Genomic DNA, 22700 nt, shown 5'->3' with positions numbered 1-22700 from the left:
CTCTCCCCCCTCCGTCTCTCCCGCTCGCCATGACTCTCACCCGTTATAATAAGGTCAGTGGGGATGCAATCATACCAGCATCCATTCAGAGCTACAAAAAAATAGAAATAAAATAAGTACGTGTTTGACTCTCAGGTAAATGAAAATTCCCTCAGATCCCTGAAGTCGCATGTATTGCCGAGTTGCGCAGGGAGAGGAGCGGTCGATAATGAGGAGGATCCGGGGAGACGTGGGTGGTGAGGAAGGGCCGGGGTTGAAAGGTGGGAGGATTTTGATAGCGGTGTGTTTTCAGAGCACTCGTAAAGTCTGTTGTGTGCGTAGCTGCAGCAAGTGTGAGAGTCACCGTCATCTATTAAAAGGTTTGGATTATAACCTTGATTCTTGAGAATGATCTTTTGTTATTGGATCAGCGTGTCGCGGAATCGAGTGCGTTCTCTTCAGTTCATCCTCGACTCCAAGAGACAGTTTGAAGAAATGACCTCAAGGGGGATGTGGTGTCCACTGGCTCTCACTGTCATGTATGCACTATACTAAATGGTATTATTAATAACTAATAAGGATATTGCCTTCATGTTATTTTAGCTGTCACTGTTTCATGTAAAGCAGCAATTCAAGCTTCGCACTCTGCAAAGTCAAGCACCTGAAATCCTAGAGGAAGAAATCCCTCAATAAACACTGATGACATCCATCAAACAACGGTTCGACAGAGCCTGTTCAAGTGGATTTAAATAAATGTTTCAAGCACGTCGGGTTAGTTCTCTGATTCGCTCTACGCTGATGAACACAAGATCCGGAGAATACACCGAGCACACTTAATTGAACCTCTGCTCTCTGGGAATTATCTCGTGGAAACATTTGAAGCGGTTTCATTTTCAAACGTCGAGAAGTTGTGAGAGAGAAAGCTGCTCGCTCGGCAAAAGGAGGAGAACACGGCAAACAACAGAGGAGCAAGAGGATGAACCCGGCAGAGTTGGTTCATGATTTACAGCTCGTCCTCAGCTACTTTCAGTTTTCCAGAGGGGTCCTTAGATCCAAAAAGGTCCTGAGCTCATCTGATGGGGAAGCATCGGGACTCCAAGCTATGTTTTATGTCATGTACCAGAGACAGTACATAAAGATGGACGACATGATAGCTCCCTAAAAGTGAAGACAAATCATCCTGATTGTCCCCTGGTGTTGACTGCAGTACAGGTCATAAACACTGCCTCTTCCACGTTGGTGGATGGGACATGAACCAAAATCAAAAAGTATTTGATTCTGTTATTTTAGGAAGTTGTTATCACACTGATGTATTTTCAAGATTCCATTGCTCCAGAATGTTGGGTTTTAATTTGTTATTATAAAACAACAAACAAGAAGGACAATAAGATTCTCCGACATTAAGGATGTTTAACATCTGGTGAGATTTTAAAATGTCCCTCCGAACCTGTGGGATTGTACAACGCTTCCAATATCCGACAAAAGATAAATAAATATATATCAGAACATAGAATTGGATATTAGCAATACACAAAGGCCTGCTGCACCAGAAACCATTAAGGCGAGAATAGAGGAACACCTTTTCTTGTCTGTCTTCAGTCCCCTCGGTGATGTGCAAGAGCACTTAACCTGCCAGCAGGGCGCTCGGCGGGGTTTCCACCTGAACACAGGCCCTGTCACGGAAGGGAGGTCCACAGGGACGGAAAACAAAAGGGCATGGGCACGCAAGGCCAGACACAATCTGTCCACCTCTGCACTTACACGAGTAGACACCAGTGACAGGCAAAGAGGGGTTCATGTTCTATAAGAGTGCTGAGCTCCACAAGAGATCTGCCAGCGGCACGTATAAACATCTGACCACAGCAGTGACTGCTCTGTACTTGTTTGAATGTCTTCCTGCACGCACACACACACACACACACACACACAGACACACAGACACACAGACACACACCTTACACACACACAAATGCACACACGCTTCAGTTATTGTGTGGGTGAATGATTGATGAATAAAGGGCAGAAGCCAGAGAGTCTTGACAGTAGATATAAGGATTTTTTATTGAGTCCCTTGTACGTATGCCAGACGAATATTCAGTGAGGAAATCAGAGCAAAAGACAAAATGAAGAAAGTCTTTTTCGAGATTAAAACACAAAGGCAAAGCTTGAATGCCCGAGGTGATGAAACTAGCAGAGAGACTGTCCTAGAAAGACTTTAATCTCAATATAAAAGACTAATCTAATGGAAAGAAGATATTTGTCTTCTTTATATTTCAGCTATGTTAAAGATTCTGCATGGATGGGACACACGCTGACACTTATTCCACAGAACAATTGCACCTTATTTCAGTAGCATGCAACCAAAAGCAAAGGGCGGAGAGACACGGACAACACTCAGCATCAAACTTTCCAAAAAACATCGCTTCATCTTCCAAGGACATGACAGGGACGTCGATGTTGCAACAGTGACTTAACCGTCCTGAACCCAGTAAGTGCTCCAACAAATCAAACCATGTATTGGGGAATCTGTCGTCATACCAGATGGCGGCGGCGACAGTTTTTCTGAGAGAAAAGGCAGAGACGGGCAACCTCGGCTGTCCCTCTCTTGCCAAGACTGCTGCAGAGAAGGGGACTCTGGGGACGCCTGATGAGGCCATTCATTCGCTGAGGCCCACGACAGACAATGAGGATCATGTCTGGAGGACAGAAATAGAAAAACTAAAGAAACAAAAGGAACGAAGGCGGCCAACAGAAGGCCATCTGTGGTTTCCCGTAAGCCACGGCTGTAAAGATGGCATACTGCGTCAGATATTAAATACAGTGTTGTGATTCAGAGAACAGAGAAGGTCACTGATCCTGGGACAATATCAAGTAGATGTTCCTCCGTTCACACTCTGGTGTGGTCGTAAATATCACCTTCATAAAGTGCATTTATCAGAATTGCATTTGTCTCTTTGTCTTCATATGTCAAATATTGTGTTATATGGTATGTTCTTTTTTTTATTTTGTAAAGCCCGTCTACTAAGTAGATGTTGACTGCCAGGTCACAAGATCACAGGTCACTTAATAGGTACTTACTTCACATATATTCATATTATTTAATTTAATATTCCCCACTCTTTCCCCCTGTAAACTGCTGCTTCATTTTAATATGTTATACGTTATATGTTATATGTTTAGATTAGATTAGATTTCTTTATTTATCCACACAACGGGGAAATTCACTTGTTACAGCAGAAAAAAGAAAAACAGAATTTAAATAACAGTGCCGAAGCACAATAAAAAAGAAAGATCAAAATATATACACTACTAAACTACACATAATGAGAGTACAGAAACAAAAACAACCTGCAAAACAGACACTGTGCAAAAGCAGGTACTGGGGAGAAAGTGGAATGATGTAAGTGTTATTGTAATGAAAACAAAAGTATTATAAGTAATATTGCAACAGTAGTGACCATGATACAGAAAAAATAATTAAAAAGTAAGTGACCATAATATAAATAATACTACAAGATAGCATAAAGGAAAATATAAATATTGCAATGTAACCATTATAAGTGACCATGATATAAATATAGATGTAAAGTGTTGAATATTATTGTCCATAGTAGTGATCTGAGTAAAAAAATAAAAAATAAATAAGAAAAATACAAATACATATGGTATTTGTTATATGGTATGTCATTGGAGCATGTGACAATAAACCTTTGATTTGATTTGATTTGACATTGACTCTCTGTGTCCTGTATGTACTTCTGTGTTTGTATGTGTATCTGTATGTTATTTATATGTTTTTAACCACCAACCTTGTTTTACACTCACACACACATTCATCTACGTGCAGTGGCTTTTTCTATCAGCTCAGCCGCCCGGAGCAATCTGGGGTTCAGCGTCCTGGCGTTCACAGTATGTTGGCAGGAAGGTCTCCTCGTTTCAGCATCAGGGATTGAACCACCGACCTTAATGGACGATCCGCTCCAACTCCTGATGGTTGAATCTGGCACATCACACGCTGGACTTAATGGTTATACTGTGCGTTGTCCAACCTCGTTTTAAATCCACACAGGGCGACTTAAATTCACATTTCAAGCCTGTGTAAGAGAAAATGAACAGACTCTTAACGTGATGTGTTCTAGCCGCTGCTGGTGGAGTTGGGGGGGGGGATGGGGAGGGGCGGTTCACCATTACACACACATGCAATTTCTCCTGGCAATAAAGGGGGAAGTGGGTGGAGGAGCAGCCACAAACAACCAGGCCACTTTCAAACTGTCAGGGAGGCGTTTTAAATGTAAATGATAGACTCAAAGGCCGGATTGAATTACAGTGAAATGTGTGTAAAACAGAAAAGAAAAGGTGCTTCTAGACATTTTTTTTTTAAATGATAAATCGGTGGCGTAGCTTTATGCTACCTGACATTTCTGGGGCTTTGAAGCTTATTGGAAAGTTTCAGGTGAGAGGTGTGAAGAACGCTGCAATATCCGTTAAACTAATAATTGCACTAATTGCAACAACATCAGCAGAATGTGTCTCCTCCGACACGTCTCCGTGCTGCAGCCTCCTCCTCCTCCGATCCCGTCCCCTGGAGGTATCGCAGCCGGGAGTTGACACAAAAACACTTTTCTTTTCCCCCCCATGAACGCCATGGTTAAGAAAAAAAAAACCTAATTAGACACGAGATACAACGAACACGTGGAAGGACGTCGCGTCGCATCATGATGCAAAGTGCTGTAATAAGAATTCTGCCTTGTGAAGTCGCTGCCTCGGCTTCAGGAGACTTTGCTGTATCAGCCTTTTGTGTGCGGTCGCTTGTTGTGCTGTTCTCCCTTTCAAATGACAAGCCGGCACAATGACAGGGAGGCAGTACAGTACGGAAAACTCATATATTTAGTTCTATATTTATACAATGGTTAATAATATTAGGATGTTGTTTTCTTCAGCCCAGGTGCACGACAATAACCGGGCTGGGAACGAGCCACGGTCTTAAATAAGCTTACACACATTGTGGGGCTGGACGGGTTTTAGTGATTTCTCTTATACCTTCCAGGCGTCGGGTTGTAAAAGGCCCACAAAGCCTCGAGGAATCCCAACACAGGCAGTTGGCTCCAATGGTTTCTTTTGTATGCAATTCTGAAAAGTAACTTTATTGAATTTGGTGTCTCTGCTCTCCTAAATTTCAATGTTAAATTCACAGCTTTTGAGAGGTGCAGTAAATTCTTCTTTGTGGATACTTTGCTCGGCTCATCATTCAATGTGGAGTAGGTGAACGATATAATATATATATAACTGCACGGAACTGAGAAGTACTACGACAATGACGACTTCACAAATGTGTTGAGCTGGTTTCACACATCCAGACTTTTTCTGGACTTTATGAAGAAGAAGCAGGAGAATTCCCATTCACAACAACAGGGAAACGTAACATTCACAGAAGGGGCGGAGCCTGGGTATAGAGCAGAGGGAGTGTTTTAACTCATTTTGGCCTTTATCACCAAAAGTTATTAAATCTTGTTATGTTTCTCAGTTGTCATTTGTTGCCATTTTCTACAACAACCCTTTTCATCCTGAGACAGTTGTATTCATATTTAAGGTGTTTTATTGTATATCTCCTCTGTCGCATGTTGAAAAACCTCATCAACAGTGAATTTCTCTGTTGTATTTCCGCATAAGCTCACTCTCAATTTCTTTACAGTTTACAAGCGGGCCAGGCAGAAAACGATCTGAAAAATGAACAAGTTGATGAAAGTAAAGAAGCATTCTCATGGGAGAAGGTGTTAAATCGATTGGAAATGGATTAAAAGAACAATTGTTTAGTCGATCAACAGTAAATTAAACTTACTTGACCATCCAAGTACATTTAGTAACACATTTTAGTTTGCTTGTGCCAAACTGGGTCATTGATTGACTGGATCGGACCAAGCTCTGCCCCCCCCTCCCACTGCTGTTGTTGTGCTTTTGTCAGACGGGCCAATATTAACTGCTCAGATGATTGAAAAATAATTGGCGATGAAGTGATATTGAAAGTAATCATTACTTGCAGCCCTACTTTTGTTAAACCATAAAAACTAATTCACTAATCCATGTTGGGCCAAACAGCAACAAAGCGCACGGTGTTAACATTAGCTTACACATGCACATTTTAGCCATTCGGGACAAATATTAGGTGAATAAAGGCACTATGCAAACACAATGCAATTTCCATTCTTCGTGATTCAAACGGTTAGAATTGATCCCCCTGTGCGGATTCTGCAGGGCAGCATATTGGAGGGCAAGGATCCTAATAGGATGGACGAGGCGCGCGGATCTTGGCCGAGCTTCAGACAAAGGAGAGAGAGCTGGAGGGGTTGTAATTGTGCAGCCAAGTCTGATTCATCAACTTTCTACAGTTCAAATAAAAGTGTGTGCGGCTTGCCAGCTTGATTATCAGATGGCTCCTGCTGCATTAGAGAAGATGACATGCTATATTTCCCTCTGATGTCTCCGCACTGCCTGGGAACCACTGGTCTTTTGAAGATGGGATTAAAGTGCACTCTGTGTCACGGCCGGCAAATATATATTTACTATTAACTAGAAGCCGAGGCACACTTTTCCATAGGCTCCTGATTGGAGCTGAAGTGCTTTTGGTCTTTAAGTTCAAGTGCTTCCAGTGTTTGACAGTCGGTCGTGAATCTTTCTTTTATGTGTAACTCTGGACATTTAAGAGCAAATTAGCTATCAACCCTTTTGCTAAGTGATCAAAATGTCCTGTTCAACACATAATGTAATTATTCAAAGTAAATTATGTTATGTATATATATATAGAATTGCTGCAAAATGTTGTATCAGCACGCACTTTAATTCATTTTGTCATTTAAATAGTGTTCTTCCACTTCACGTTTTGATTAACAGACACATTACTTCAGGTCCTGTTTAATTGGTACGTGATGATGATGATGTACAAACACACGTAAAGAAGAAGCAGCACATGTATGAGTTTCTGTTTTCTTTGTTCTACACACTGAAGTTAATCTTTATAAGCTTTTACCTACTTAAAAATAACGTATTCCAAACACAGGAGGGAGATGAATGTGGCTTAAAGGATACGAGGTAAACATGAGCCTCTTTCTTTTTTTAAATCACATCTTGTGACAGTTCTGCTGCCGCAGCAACCTCGAAGCAATACAAGGTTCTTAAGCACATGTCTTGGTGCTGAACACGGCCACGTATTGGCTTTTGTGACTGAACATTAACTGGGAATATTGACTTGGTTAACGACTGTTTATAAGTGAGTAAAAAGGCCCGAGAGGCATTTAGTGTAATAAACTGGACGAAAGGTATGAGGATAAATAATGCACTTGCAGCCATTCACACAACGACGGTGGTATCTTCTTTTACTTAAGTGCTCTCAATGTTTGTGCTTTCAGTTTTTACAACGGTTTCCTTCGCTTGCTACAAATCTCGAAGATAGTTGAAGTGCCTCTAAAGCTCTGAAGGTTGAATAGAAGAGGTTTCTTAACGCCTGCTCAGAGAATCATATTAAAACTATGGGTTGTGTTGGTTTCTCCACAGGCAGCCACACCGAACACAGTGGGGACCTGGAAATCACAGGCCTGAAACCCATGCTTGTCCAGAGAAGGTCATGGAGCGGAGAGTGTATGAGGCAGGCTAACTTGAATAGATGAATCCCAAGTACAAAGTCGGGTTATATATCCGTCTTTTTTGCAAAAAGGACAAAGAAATAAAAGTTCACAATGATGTTTTCAGTTATCCTGCATAATAAGGTTTATAAACAATGTAGACATAGCCTGCTATAGCTAAAGAAACAGACCAAATCGTTGTTTCATGTTTTATCTGTTTGCACATCGGCTCAAACGGAAATAACTCTGATTTTGTACGAGGGAGCTGGCAGGGTGAAATCTGTTTAATGTCCGGTGTGATTGATTTAATTGATTCGGACATTTGTGTCTCACATACAGCTCCTCTGGGTAATGTCTGGGGAGGTTCAGGGCTGCAGTAGATATCTGAAAGCTGTCTGTCTGTCACAAAGAGGACAGCCTCCGCCTGCTTTCTAACAAACTGCCGCTCGGCCGCCCTGCCACTCGCCGGAGAGAGAGGATGCAGAGAGAGGCGTGTCTCCCTCCAGCAGGGGACGATTGGTGACCGGCTCCTACGGAAGGTCGGTCAAAATAATTACCTACATTTGTCACCAGGTTGTTTATACAATCATATAAACTATTCCCCTTTCAATTCATTTTCTAAGAGCGATGGGTAAACACAACTCTCAGCTGGCCGAGCGATGATGCCACTTCAGTCAATGACAAATCTCTCAGGAGAAGAACGGTCTCGCTTGACAATGAACTTACTCAATCGCTGACGGTTGTGGATGTAGCGCCGGACCTTGACTGGTGCGACCAACAAGTACTTTAACTCTGTGAGAGAAGCTTTAGGTGGATGAGCTATGCTTCAATGGAGGTGGAGGCTAATGCTTATTCTCTTTAAAAACAACAACACACACACACAGCTGTTTTCCTTGTCAATGAATATTTACGGTCACCGCCTATTCCAGAAAATCTCTGCACCTTAGCACTGTACGTACCATTAACTCTCTCACTGTATATAATGTTTTGTTTTATATTGTTTTATATATATTTATATATATATATATATTGTTGTTTAATGTCGGATTGTTATTTATGTGCACCAACCACACCAAAGCAATTTCCTGTATATGCAAATACACTTGGCAATTAAAATAATTCTGATTCTGATTCTGATTAAAATTGTAAACTCTTAGGAGCCACAGTTTGTATAACTGTTAGCATAGATTTGTGTTTTAATACTGCATTAAATGAAAATATACACCCATTAAAATGTAAATAAGGTACATTCATCTACATTGTTTTCACCAACATCTTAATCAGTGCCAATGTGTAGACACTGCACTTAGCAGTTTACCACACGCTTAGTCAAGCTTGTAAACACCACGTTAAGAACTCCCATCATGTTTTATTTGTGTATGGAAGATAATCCCATTATACTGGTGTTAGTCCACTCCCTGTGAACCAAAAGCATGTGACAATTGAGTGAATGAGCATCACACTATGCTTCACTAATTAAAGTCCGACCAACTCCACTTGGTGGGAAACCAATCACTGGAAAACAACGGGAACAACAGCGTGGCCGGTCTGGCAGCACAGGAGAGCAGGCGCCACTATCCTGTCACTTTAATAATTGCAGGACAAGCTCGACTGGTACCAACAGCCCACCGGTCCCCGGCCTCAGCAGCTCATTAGAAAGAAGCCCAGTGGAGCTCGTTAGAGGATGAGGGGAGACGCAGTAAATAAGGTTAATTGGCCGATCTGTCAGAGCCAGGAAGATGCTCGCGCTGACACGAAACCACCGGAACATGATTTCACCCTTTGCGCCCGCGCCCGTCCCCTCTTGTTTGCGTTCATTGCAATTTTTTTTGAGCGTGACACAGTAGGTAGCGGTGGAGACTTGGACCCAAGTGTGCGACGGTAAAACCACAAGTGATGGAGGGGGAATCACCCTGAGAGTTTCCACTCGGTACGATAGCACTGTGTCACATCCACTTAAACACACACTGTTGTTTTGGAACATATACAGCAGGGATCTGTGAGCTTTAGAACTGGTTAATGTTGAGAAGTAGGGCAGTAGATTCTATATTTGCATATGTTCGCAGTATAAAAGTTAGCATATTCCAGCTTTAATATGAAACCAATTTCTAAATGTGTTCATTTTTAGTTTGAAATACTATAGATGCCATGAGGAATTGATACCATTATGAATGAAGTCCTCTTACCTGCTTTGGAGCAGACCTCGAACACATCTCACTGAGCAGAAGCACTTGAAAGAAATAGCCTCGGTGTTAATGAGACTGATACGACAATTACTTCCAAGGGTAACTCATTAGTTCTGAGTGAAGAGAGAGGACAGGAGAGCGCAGGGCTGGATGGTTTAATATGCATGACATTAGGATGCTCTGTGTTCTCTCTTCCTCCTGCTCCCATTTGTTTTATACACTCTCCACTGCATGAGTAAGGCATTGTAACGGCTAATGGAGGCTAGAGTTTGTTTTTTTTTTCCTCGCAAGCCACGGAGATTTTTGGCTGCTCCGGTTAAATGATAAAAGACGGTTGATTAAAGGTCCTGTCATGTGGGAAATGGATCTATCCTCACGTTCACTGAGCCAATCACAGCCCTGCGAGGGGAAAGCAAAATCTAAAAGGAAGCTACAGCTCGTGTGTCTTGATTTCAGAGGAATACTCAGGGAATTCACCATTATGGATTGATCTATAAAAGCAAAAGAGGATGGAAAAATCATTTGAGATTACTATCCCTGATGTTGAACATAAAAAAACTCCCATAAAATGTACCTTTGTGTATTTTCTTGAAGACCTGGATTCTCAATATGAATATGTCCTGTGCCCCACTCACGGCATGGAATCAGCTCATAACTTTAATTGGACGAAGAAAGAAAAGCAAACACATTAAGCTCAAAGAAGTATTATATGGTTAGAATCCCCCCCGAAGATTTTCCGACGAGCTCACACTCAAAAAGTGTTAAACAGTTTCTAAGAGCAGTGACTGAAGAGAAGGAACTTTTACTATAGTTTCAACTTCATTATCTCTATCCTCCTGTATCCACACTAACTTAAGTTTGTTATTTATTTTACCCACACTGGGTCATTTTCATTGCTGAGATATAACTCTGTTAAGGCGCTGCTATAAACAAACAATAAAATGAACTATGTTAATGGTATGGTAATGATGTGATATTTACATTTCCCTGAAAGCTAACATCTTGGTTCTTACAGGGAACTCGGAAAGGTTTCATTAAATGAGGACCATACAGTAAGTTGCCATGTCCTACTTATGATAATCAAACTGTAATATATTCTCAAATATATGCTCGCAAATTATATACTGGAGCTTGAAAGACAAATAAAGATTCCTCATTTTTAATTCATTTTTTGATGCTGCATTGGCACCAAGTGAACATCTACGTCCCTGGCTGGTCTTCATGCTACATGTTCAAAAGGAAAGCCAAAGTATGTGCTCGACTTTCTGTTTAAATAATAATTAAAAAATCAGACCGAGACTTAATTATTGAAAAGAATGGAAAAAAATTACATTTTCTGAATTTTAACGTGAGCTTTAAGGCATGCTCCTGATTCTCCCGGAATAATTAGAACAGGTAAGATACCGATGCAATAATTTTACTTTCCACGAGTCGGGAGCCAGGACTATGGATTTCCCCATTAGATGATATGGCTTTGATGCTAATTTATACAGCTGGAATCTGCTCGTCTCCTCCGAGTAGAAATAGATTTTGAACCGATGATCAAAGCGCCCTGAAGAGTTCTCTCTCTCTCACCTTCTAGTGTCTAATCCGTCTGCGTTTAAGGAGTCTGTGTAGAACAAAACACTCGGTCGCTTTATAAACTTCACTTTCGACCTGCGGGGACTTTAAACTTGGGAGAGATGTTCTCGGATCAAGTGTGAGACCACTGAGAGAAAAGCTTCATGTTGATTTAATGTAAAAAAGAAAAACAAACGATTAAAAACCCTCTTTCCACTTCAGTGCACATCCATATATCGCACGTCTTATTGTGATATGAAATATGCATCCACGAGCAGATCGTATACTTTGACCCGTCGTGTCCTATAGATTCCGCCACTTGGAAATGATGAGTCCCGCCCCAATTAAAATGAGTGATTCACGAGTCAGAATGAAGGTTGGAGCCATGTAGTTAATTTATGTCACCGCAGCACGTTCAGCCGTTCATAACAAATCCGCTCACCTCCTATAGGACCTTATTGTTTTAACGCCTCCCATTATGTTGTATAGAAATAATGAACCTGGCTAAATGTGCCTCGTCCCAGATCCCAGACTAAATCATTTTTTAATCAAGTGAGTGCGCTCTCTAATAAACACTTGTGCTGAGAAGTGCGAGACTGTGTGTGACCCTCGGGTGCCGATGTGTCCGCCGATGCTTTTATTTATGCAGCTATCTCACGATCACGCCCCGATAAATCCTAGGTTAAACTTTAGAGGCAGTCATGTTGAAAAGACTTAACTGTCACCTGACAGCGGGTAGGGACGACTTTATGAGCTTGAGGAACAAAACCATATAAAATAGCCCATCGCTTAATGACTAGTGGATTAAGAGGGATGCATCAATGGGGCTATTAAGACTCCCCCAAGGCAGACACTGCATGACTGATAATAAATCAATAGTTTGCCATAAATTGGCTATACTAAATACTTGGGTATCAGGACTGTGCAATGACACTTTGGATGTTTGGCCTAAAGTGCTTAAAAAGGAAAAACAAGATAAGCCGGCATACTTCGGCAAATGTCACGAGTGGAGAGAACTTGCAGCTAATGTCAGGACACTTTTTTTTTTTTAGGAGCACAGACCTGAATATTTCCTAAGGCAGAATCCAAAAGTTTGAATTTATTACAACAAATTATGCTCGATTTATGGTGATAATTCAAAAGTCACGAAGAAGCTCTCCTCCCAAATACCACGTATGAATAATCAGAGTATTTCCAAACATTCAAGGCTCGCTGCTAAAAACACGAGTGACACAGTAAACTTTGTATTTTGAGAACGTGAATTTACATTTTTAGACCCCGAAGTAGTTCAATGATTCTGGTGGAATCACAAAAATAACACTGAGCTGATTACCTGTCACCATCCTCCTGCTTCCCTTTGGTACCATCTCCTTTTCAAAAGGTCAAATCCAAAAGGTGTAAAAATACGTCTAAGTTAAACGACAGGAAGGCAGTCGAGGTCAGATGTGTCAGGTTCAGGAACACACTGTAAAAAGAGGCTTTTGTCAGTTTTACACCCACATTGAGTATTGCCAGCATCCCTGAGTGGAGTGCCTCGCCACCCACCCAGCTGATGACACAACACTGAATCTGAATCGAGCATTAGCTTCTATTTGGGAGCAAATCGTTCGTGAGAAGGTTCAAAGTGTTGAGTGGCAGCAAAGCAAAGAGAGAGCCGATAAAAGCTTTAAAATATGCAGAGAGGAGTTCTCACAAACTGGATCCGAAATAAAATGCTGACGATCAATGAGGCGACCGACTCGTTGTCCCCAGCTGAACGCGGTGGGCGGATTAGAAGAGGAATTCAACAAAAGCACCGTTAATATAAATCGTTTTTATACTACAAAGTCCCAAACTTTAAAAAATGCCAACTCCTTCACATTTTTTATTATCCATAAAGATGTCAATATACTTCCCAAGAGTCGTGAATGAGAATTTATTAAATAAACTGCAATAATGTGATTAATTTTAAAGGTATTAAATCCAAATATAACTGTTCACACACAGAAATAACCACCCAAGAGGCGTAAGAAGTGATTCCAGTGTCTGTGTGACACTGATGTGCAAGAAGTGAAAGAGTCACGTTACTGTAAATTTCTTTCTCATGCACCGGCTGCTGCAGATTGTCTCGGCTATTGAGATGCATGGGGCTCGGGAGCTGGAAGAGAGTGGAGGCTCGATGCAGCTCTCGCCACTGTTTCCCAGTCAGCCTCAAATGGAACACCCTCGTGCTATTCATCATGCGCTACTCAATTATGAATGTCTGAAAACTTGAACGTGCCGCAGTAATATATTTGCAGGGGATAAGGGGAAGGAAGGAGCTGGGGCTCACAAAGCCGGAGCAAGTCATCCCGCTATTGGAAAAAAGGCAGAATGGATTCTTTGGGAAGTCGACTTTGAAATGAAACACTTTCTCATCTCTGAAATATGGTCCCATTCACAGCAAATACAAATCACACTCCTCCACGTTATCTCCTGTTATTCATTTAACGCTGCTCAAGGATGTATGCAAGAATACCATGAAGTGCTGCTCAGCCAGAGGGTTCGACTGATAACGCATTTAAAAGCAGATGCATTATGGTATGCACTGCCCCTCTGGTCCATTTTTCCTTTTGATGCCTTAATATATGGCTAAATAATCAGGGCAGACTTATCATTCCAGTCATTGTCCTCTTGCAGGCCTCACTAATAACAGAGAATCAGCCAAAGCCATTGGGGTTCTCAGACTTAATTACTCAGGCTCTCTTTGTCTAAAGCAGCTCAATAGAAGATCTAAAGCAGCCTTAGATGTGTCTGATCTGATCTTCTAACTGTGATGAGATTTCACTTCCTTTATGGCTCTAATTACTGAAATTAGATCTCCAGCAGAGAAGTCTACTGTATGGAGCTGCAGCAGGAAGGCGCTTTATCTCTGTAGCTGGAGCCAAGTCTCTTTCTGTTCCTCGCCTCTTTTGGAATGTGCCAATTTCCTCAGACATACGGTTTCTAAGAAGAAGACTCGGTCCTAAAACAATACGTTTAATGATGTTAAAATAATGCGTCTTTTTCCTTTTTAAATTCCATCATTGCTCTCTTTCTGCAGCGTCCCTTTAGCTCTTAACTGGCCCCACTTTTAAATATGAATAATAAAGGGAAGGGTCTGATACTTGGAAGTGAACGGCTGTAGTAGTCCTTGACCCGGGGTAGCAGAACCTTGCCATAAGCTTAATCATGGGCTCTCGTTATCAAGTACATACATAATTAAAATCTAAAAAACTCCTGCTTCAGAACAGGTTCGTCCTTGGAGGTTTAACATTTTAATAAGATACTCAGAGGGCCAATCAGGGTCCTGCTCCCTGGCTGGTTTATTTTTAAGTCCGACGGAACATTTCAGCCCAGCATTTTATTACTTTTTCCAAAGAGGTAATGTTTTTAAACCTGTCTGTTTGTTTGTGAGCATTATTTTTGCCTTGGACTTCATCATATTTTGCTTATAAGATGTGTTGAGCTGAGAAGGAACTCGTTAAATCCTAGAGCAGGAGCAGCTCGATCCAGGAAATGTATTTTTCACCATCTTTAACATTTTTTGACATATTCATTGACCTTTTCTTGGTAATGATCCAGTGATTTTGAGGAATCTTACATATTTAGCGGACTGATATATATGAGCATTGCAATGCAGCTTGACTGGGTTTAATGGGGCCTCGGTGGAGGTGAAGATTACAGTTAAATTCATTTCAACATTCCAGCAGTTTATTAGTCACTATTTTTGGTTTTATAATATGCTGAGGTTGATATGAGAAACCACAGTTTCACTTTGAGTTTAGAAAAACTCCACAATGAGTCTGCTCATTTTGCTCGAGCTGATTCAAGGGTTATTTGTTCCTTTATTGGAATTTCAGATGTAAAGCACCGCAGGCACTTGAGAACACAGCTCCCAGCTTCGCCTTCAGCACCGACACGTTAATTTATTATTATTATTATGCACAAGCAAACCTTTAGTTCTCCACTCAGTGTTAAAACGCAGCCGCATCGACATCAGATGCTGTAAATCTGCGGTTTATGTTTTCTGTGTAAAAATGAAGAAAGTCCAACATCTAGAAAGGCTGGGAACTCCAGGTGGTTGATGATGCAGATGTGGGGGGGGATGGATGGCATGCTCTGACTGTGTACACATCCTGTTGTTGTGTAATCGAGTCCTCAGGCTCACGGTTCAACATCTGGACCACCAAGTCACCTGAGCTCTCCACAACCTCCTCTGTGTCCTCACTCATCCATTAAGACTTCCTTTGGTCCCAATGGCCTCCGAACTATCCCTTTAACTGCATATTGATTCTGAGTTCATCCTCAACGCTGATACATTTTTAAAAACTTTTCTTCCAAAAACCAGGCTGAAAAAAACCTTTTTCATTACGTGATAATTGATTAAAAGCTGCTTTCTACAGTCCACAGATTTCTCCAAGCTGCTGTATAGAGTCATTATTCACAGACACAGTAGATTCAGCTGTGGCGATGCTCGAATGGGAGTCAGTGAATAGACTCAACAGAGATTTAATTCTGTAATTTAAAGGCATGTTTGGAGCCTGAGAAGAGTTTGTTTCAACTATAGATGGTTTTCTTTATTGCTTTGGTTTCTTTTGGCAGGTAAACAATGGGAGTGAATAAACCCACGGAGACACCTGGACAGGATTCTTGGTCGTCCTCCAAAAGGACACGATTAAAGAGTTTACGAGAGGCCAAGGAAGCAGGTGGCGTAAATTAACCTAAGGAGTAATGACAGTTAATAACGTCCGTAAAATTAAGTAAACCAACGTTTAGGTTTTTATTGGGGTTGTATACATAATGAAATTAAAATACCATCGCAGAATGTGGAGGAGCTGACATGAGGAGCGAGGAGATGTTTGCATTGAGAATATTCAAATCAATCACGTGGGCTTTTCAACTGCAGCCTTCAGGGGACAATTTGTCTTCTTGTTCTGCTTTGTTAAGAGAGAAAATAACAACCGAGTACAAGATTTATTTATTTATCTATTCACGGTTATGCTGTAGCATATTTGCAATAAAAAAGTGTCATTGATGTATATTTACCACAGCTGACTTACCACTCTGGAAAGCAATAATGTCTTCCACAGTGAAACAATTCTGAAAATTGATGGTATCAATATTAGACTAGTTTTTCCCTTCCCTCCGGTACTGAGTCGATTCTATTCTCTCCTGAACAAACACTGTAGGTATGAAATAATACGTGTTTCCTGGTGAAGAGGTATCACAGGTAACAACCCGGCTCTTGGTCCAAATGGAGCTTAAACGTGCCTCTGTGCCATATTTGCCAAAAATGATCCACATCTGGAACCCCCACCACCACACCACTGTGTCCCAGATGTTTGCTGCTGTTGACTTGTTCAAAATGACTAACGCCCTTAGTTTCCTACTGTGGTTCTGTACCTGCGCTACATCACACTCAGATACTTAATTATATATTTATTGAGAATAATATTCAGGAAGTCTGTTTATGTCACCAACTCGAGGATTCTTCTTTTTACCAAAAATGACCCATAGTGCCTGTGAATCTTGGTAGAGTCAAACTGTTGGGTTCCCATCCTTTAAGGCAAAAACAGAAGAACCAAATCTAAAGTCTTGTGATTATTTGCTTACACCAAGAGACCAGAGTTATTGATCTGCTGGAACGAGTTGAGGGAGTGGCTGCAGCAAGAAGACAAGATTAAATAAACCTCTCAACAGAATGACAAAGAAAGAACAGCCAGTCAGAAAAGGAAAGTTCAAGCACTTTTCTGTAGTAAGTGCTTCAACTCAATGTAACTGGTCCCTACTAGTCCCAAAGCAAAAGGCGTAAGGAAAAAATAATCTCTAAAAGAAGGAATAAGTAAGTAATGCAATTAAAAAAACAGAAATCACTAATATGACTGTTATAATCCTTGTATATGCAATACATAAGAATACAATATAAAAATAGCTCTCTTATAGCTGCAGCTTTTGGTGAATTAATTAAAAAAATAAACAATCAGTTGTAATTATTGTAAAGTTCCACATCATGTTCTCAAGTGTTTTCATGAACTGGCGCTTTGAATGCAAGTTAATTATTTTTGAAAGTATGTTGTCAAATACTAAATATGATTAATTCTGTTCAGCAGAACCACATCTGGCAAAGGTTGGCGTTCAAGCGTTTAATCAGGATTTATTAAGTTTTGTGCTCTCAGAATTAATTGACAGGAGACAATAAACCCTGTTGCTCTCTTGTGTCTCTGCAGCTTCTTTTCAGTTTCATTGGAAATAAACCAACCAGTGAAGGATATTTGGTTTTACCATGAGTCAGTCAGTCAGTGAGAACCAGCAGAGAACTGCATCGCCACCATTTGACTTGTGCTCGGCCAAGAAAGAAGCAATCACAGGGACCATGTGGGGCAGCGAGCTCTCTACGTAACGAGCATGATTGCCTCAAACCCCCGACAGCAAATAGGCTGCGAGAGGAAAAACCAGCAGGCAAAGTGACAGTTTGATGAAAACCCGGCTTTCGCCCAAAAAAACCCTGTGTTGCTATGTATTTATTGCCCATATGTGACTGAGCGATATGAACTTTTTCAGACCGAAGCACTCGTTATTTGTGTTGTGTTGCAGAGAAAGCGTGAGTGCTGCTGACACAGGGCGTCCAGCAGAATGCAGGAGGTAAAACCCAGTCGACAAAAAACACCTTGTTTTTGAATCTGTTATTCTGCAGCAAAAACCGAAATAAAAGTATTTTCATCTCACAGCAGAGATTTTTCTTGACATTTTTAACCCCAAATGACAGGTTTTTAAACGAGTCGTGCAGCTAATGAACCACTCGCTCGGGTTCATTGTGATCACAGTGTACTTTTGAAACTTTCTCCGCGGCGCTCCGTGACTTCCGAGTGTCACTAACACGACAGCGCCACAGATAATGCCCCTGTCTTCTTAAACACTCCCCGTCCAATATGACTCCACTTTGAAGTCCAGTCAGGGGATCAAGCAGAACGTTTTAAGTAGTTAATCCCTCGTTTTTTAGTCAAATGCACGGTATCCACTTGATATTTACCGCTGAGAGGTTGCTAATTGTCCCTCGTACCACTTCAAACCTAAAGCACCATATTGATTCTTTACATAAGGACGTCATTGAGTTCTAGAAGCGAGTGGGGTTAAAAAAATGCTTTCAAATGATATAATTAGCAGGAAAAACAGCAATCTGTTTTTTTTTTTTTAAGTTAGCGCCAGGTCATGGTGCGTAAGTCGGGTGGTTTAATTATATTTGCTGTCCGTAAAGTTTTTGAGGAACATTATGCAAATAAGATTTTAATTATTGCCCATTTCAAGTGTCACACGAGCGCTTGTCTAAAAGAGAACAGAGCGCCTTCAGCAATCCGCAGTGATTTCCCGCGGCCGCATTTCCTCCCATAAAACAGCACAACTAAAAAAAAATAAAGAAATTAATTAGTTCCAGTTCATCACTATTGCAGAAACTTCCGCTCACTTATTACTGTCTCCTCGACTGAAAACAGCTTTAAGTCACTTTAACACCCACTGGCTCAGAGAACCTCCGAGACACGCATCCATTCTGCCTCCTTCATTGTTTATTTATTCACTTTTATTTTCTCGAACGTACATTTCCCTCCGTGTGTTCGTATATATCTCGTGTCATGAAATGCCAAAATCAATATTTTGCTTTTTACAAACACAATAAAAACATGTGTAAAATATGAAATAGCTTGGTTTTCCCTAAGAGCTTCTTTTCATCATATTCCCGTCCGCGAGTTTAACTGAGTCACATTCGTGTTTCCCTGATGCTTACAAGGACTTTTTGTGTCTTGTTGCAGTTTTGCATTAATCGATTTGACATGTTTCCACGCAGCCACAATAAGATTTCAAGCATCTCCTGCGCTGAATGTTCTTTCCCCCCCGTTATATGGCAGATGTGTGGGCAGATGCCTTGAATGCATTTATATAGACCACTATCTCTGGTCAATTCGAGGAACATGGAAGCCACTCAGGCCTGAAATTATACAGTTCACGGGGGCACCGATTGAGGCTGCACACCTAGAAAGTCAAATATTGGCAAAAGCTGCCATCCCAGTTTAAGGGAATTACACATCTGAGGGGGGGGATTTGAAGTTAAAACAGGGGATGCGTGGGCTCTCATGACTGGGACCTTGATCAAATATTGATTGTGTGGCACAGTAGGGAAGGTGGAAGTGCTGAGAAATCCTGAATCCATACTGTGGAGTTTGCGAGACGTGGGCCTCCATTATTTAATTATCATTTTCTTGAGTGAAATCAACTCTGCGGTCCGGCCTCTGACAGGAAGCACGGACTCTAATTTGCAGCATTTTCTCGCCTTTTCTTTCATTTGCGCATTACTGGTTCGACCTGGAAGCAGAGTCGATCGAATCCCTTTACGGTGAAGAACACAGACTCATCCCGGGCGTGAGTAATAGGTGTCGCTATCAGGATTTATCACCGGAGACACGGTGTAAAGTGTAAGCTAATGCCTGCTTTCCAAATGCTGAAGCAACAGCTGAAGGGAGCTTGGAATTCAGATCACAGCACTTTATTGTTAGTGAAGGTCGACACGCCTCGTTATACTAGTGGAATCCCATGGGTTGTATGTGTAAGTGGAAATTTTCTTACATTTGAAAAGCCACTAAGAATTGATTTCCTCTTATCTGAGACCCCTTGATGTCGGTGAAGTATCACTTTATTTAGAAAAAGGTGTTTGTGTTCATTTTGAGCTCCATCCTCCGGACCCACTAACTCACAGCTGGGGCTCGCTCACATTTTTTAAATCTGCGCTTTTGGGAGGGAGCCTCAAACTTAGATTTACCAAAATTGTCACAGCTTAGCCCAAGTAGGACTATTATGAAACATTACTGTCATGGCTTTTTTTTCGGGCCACGCCTATAAACTCAGAGACTTATTTGGGGTAAACCGGCGATTACACTGCCTGCATGTTTTCACTCCACAACAGATGGACAGCAAATGGGTCTGTTTTCCCTTTGATGACACTCAAGCAAAACAGGATTTATGTCTCATCAGATCAGGGGAATATGTGGAAGAGGAAAAACCAAGTGAGCTCCAGCTAACAAGGCTGAGGAGCAGCAGAAGCTCTCTGACGGAACATACTCTAAAACCAACTGTTTGTCTTGAAACCTCCAGAAATACATCTCTTGTCGTCTGCTTCTTCTTTTTAAGGTTGGCATGAAGGAGACACAGATTCCCACAGTTAACATGTTTTGTATTCCCAATGTGTGTGTGTGTGTGTGTGTGGAAGCGTAAGTGTGCCAGATAAATATATCAACAGAAGTGAGCCTTAAGCCCGGCTCTCACGGGGCCTTCATTATGTGGGGACCTCAGGTAATTAATGAACTATCAACAACCTCTGTGGTTTGTGAATCACACAATTGCATAATAAAATGAACAAAAAACAACCCTGGATAAAAGAAAGTTTTATCTTTTTTTATGATTCCACATGAGAAAATGTCTCATTTGTCCTGGAAACATATTCAGTGTATGGCCAGATTGTTTTATGTAGAACAAACACAATCTGCAGGAGAAGCAACATGTTTAACGTGGCCTTAAATCAGATTTAAGGCATTTAACATTATTAATTTCTTGCTTAAAGACATGTCAGATTCATATTATTATTTAACATTCATCATATTGAATTGTCATTCCTATGGAAGCCCATTTCCGCCACTGTGATGAAAAAAAAAAAAATTGGTATCTCATTATTATGAGATACTATCTCATAATTATGACTTAGCATCTCATTATTATGAGATACTATCTCATTATTATGAGATAGTATCTCATAATTATGACTTAGCATCTCATTATTATGAGATAGTATCTCATTATTATGACTTAGTATCTCATAATTATGACTTAGCATCTCATAATTATGACTTAGTATCTCATTATTATGAGATAGTATCTCATAATTATGACTTAGCATCTCATTATTATGAGATAGTATCTCATAATTATGACTTAGCATCTCATTATTATGAGATACTATCTCATAATTATGACTTAGCATCTCATAATTATGACTTAGCATCTCATTATTATGAGATACTATCTCATAATTATGACTTAGCATCTCATTATTATAAGATAGTAACTCATAATTATGACTTAGCATCTCATAATTATGACTTAACATCTCATTATTATGAGATAGTATCTCAAAATTATGACTTAGCTTCTCATTATTATGAGATAGTATCTCATTATTATGACATAATATCTCATAATTATGACTTAGCATCTCATTATTATGAGATACTGACTGCAGGGTCTGTCATGCGAGTCTGCGTGTGTGTGTGTGTGTGTGTGTGTGTGTGTGTGTGTGTGTGTATGCTTGTCTCTATTCCTCTTCACTAAAACTGATAATCACATGTATTTTTTAGTAATTATTCGATGATGACCGATCAAGACTTCGGATCGCTCCGTCACTTTAACGCTGACGGTCCTGTACTGTGCGCGTCACGTTACATCTCACGTTACGAAACACATGTTTAAACACCGTGTGCACGTAGTCCCCAGCTCCACACAACACGTGTTTCATGAACTCAAACAAACACAAAGTAAACATCAGTCCTGTACGTGTCCTAATAAGTTGTGATCGGTGCTGGTGTTTATTGTTAAAGTGTGAAGTGAGCGCGGGTCAGAGGGAAGTGAGGCGGAAGCAGACACAGACACACACAGGACGACCGGACTTTTAATGAGCGTCTGTTCTGATGCTGGAGCAGCGCTTGTTATAATTATTCAGCGGCAGCACATCGCTAAGACAATGAACGGAGCAGAAAACATGGATCGATCCTGTTATGTCTCTGTATCGATGCACAGTCGCCCACTTCCGCGAGTAAGGCTGCTGTCCCCGCACCCGCTCAGCCTCGGGTTCCCTGCTCTGTGGCGCCCCGCCCACAATCCGTATCTCATAATAATGACTTAGTATCTCATTATTATGAGATAGCATCTCATAATAATGACTTAGCATCTCATAATTATGACTTAGCATCTCATAATTATGAGATACTATCTCATAATAATGAGATACTATCTCATAATTATGACTTAGTGTCTGACTGTGGGCGGGTTGCAGCAGAGCAGGTGAGCAGTGGTAGAGAGGCTGGGAACTCAGTGAAGTCAAGTTAAGGTTTGAGTTAATGATAACTACGCCCGCCACTGTAACAGAAATACAACATTTGACTTGCATGACAGACCCTGCAGTCAGTATCTCATAATAATGAGATGGTAAGTCATAATTATGAGATATTATGTCATAATAATGAGATACTATCTCATAATAATGAGAAGCTAAGTCATAATTTTGAGATAATATCTCATAATAATGAGATGTTAAGTCATA

Source organism: Limanda limanda, chromosome 20, assembly GCF_963576545.1.
Source record: "Limanda limanda chromosome 20, fLimLim1.1, whole genome shotgun sequence".
In the NCBI taxonomy this organism is placed as follows: Eukaryota; Metazoa; Chordata; class Actinopteri; order Pleuronectiformes; family Pleuronectidae; genus Limanda; species Limanda limanda.
Note: the sequence above shows the minus strand (reverse complement) of the source record.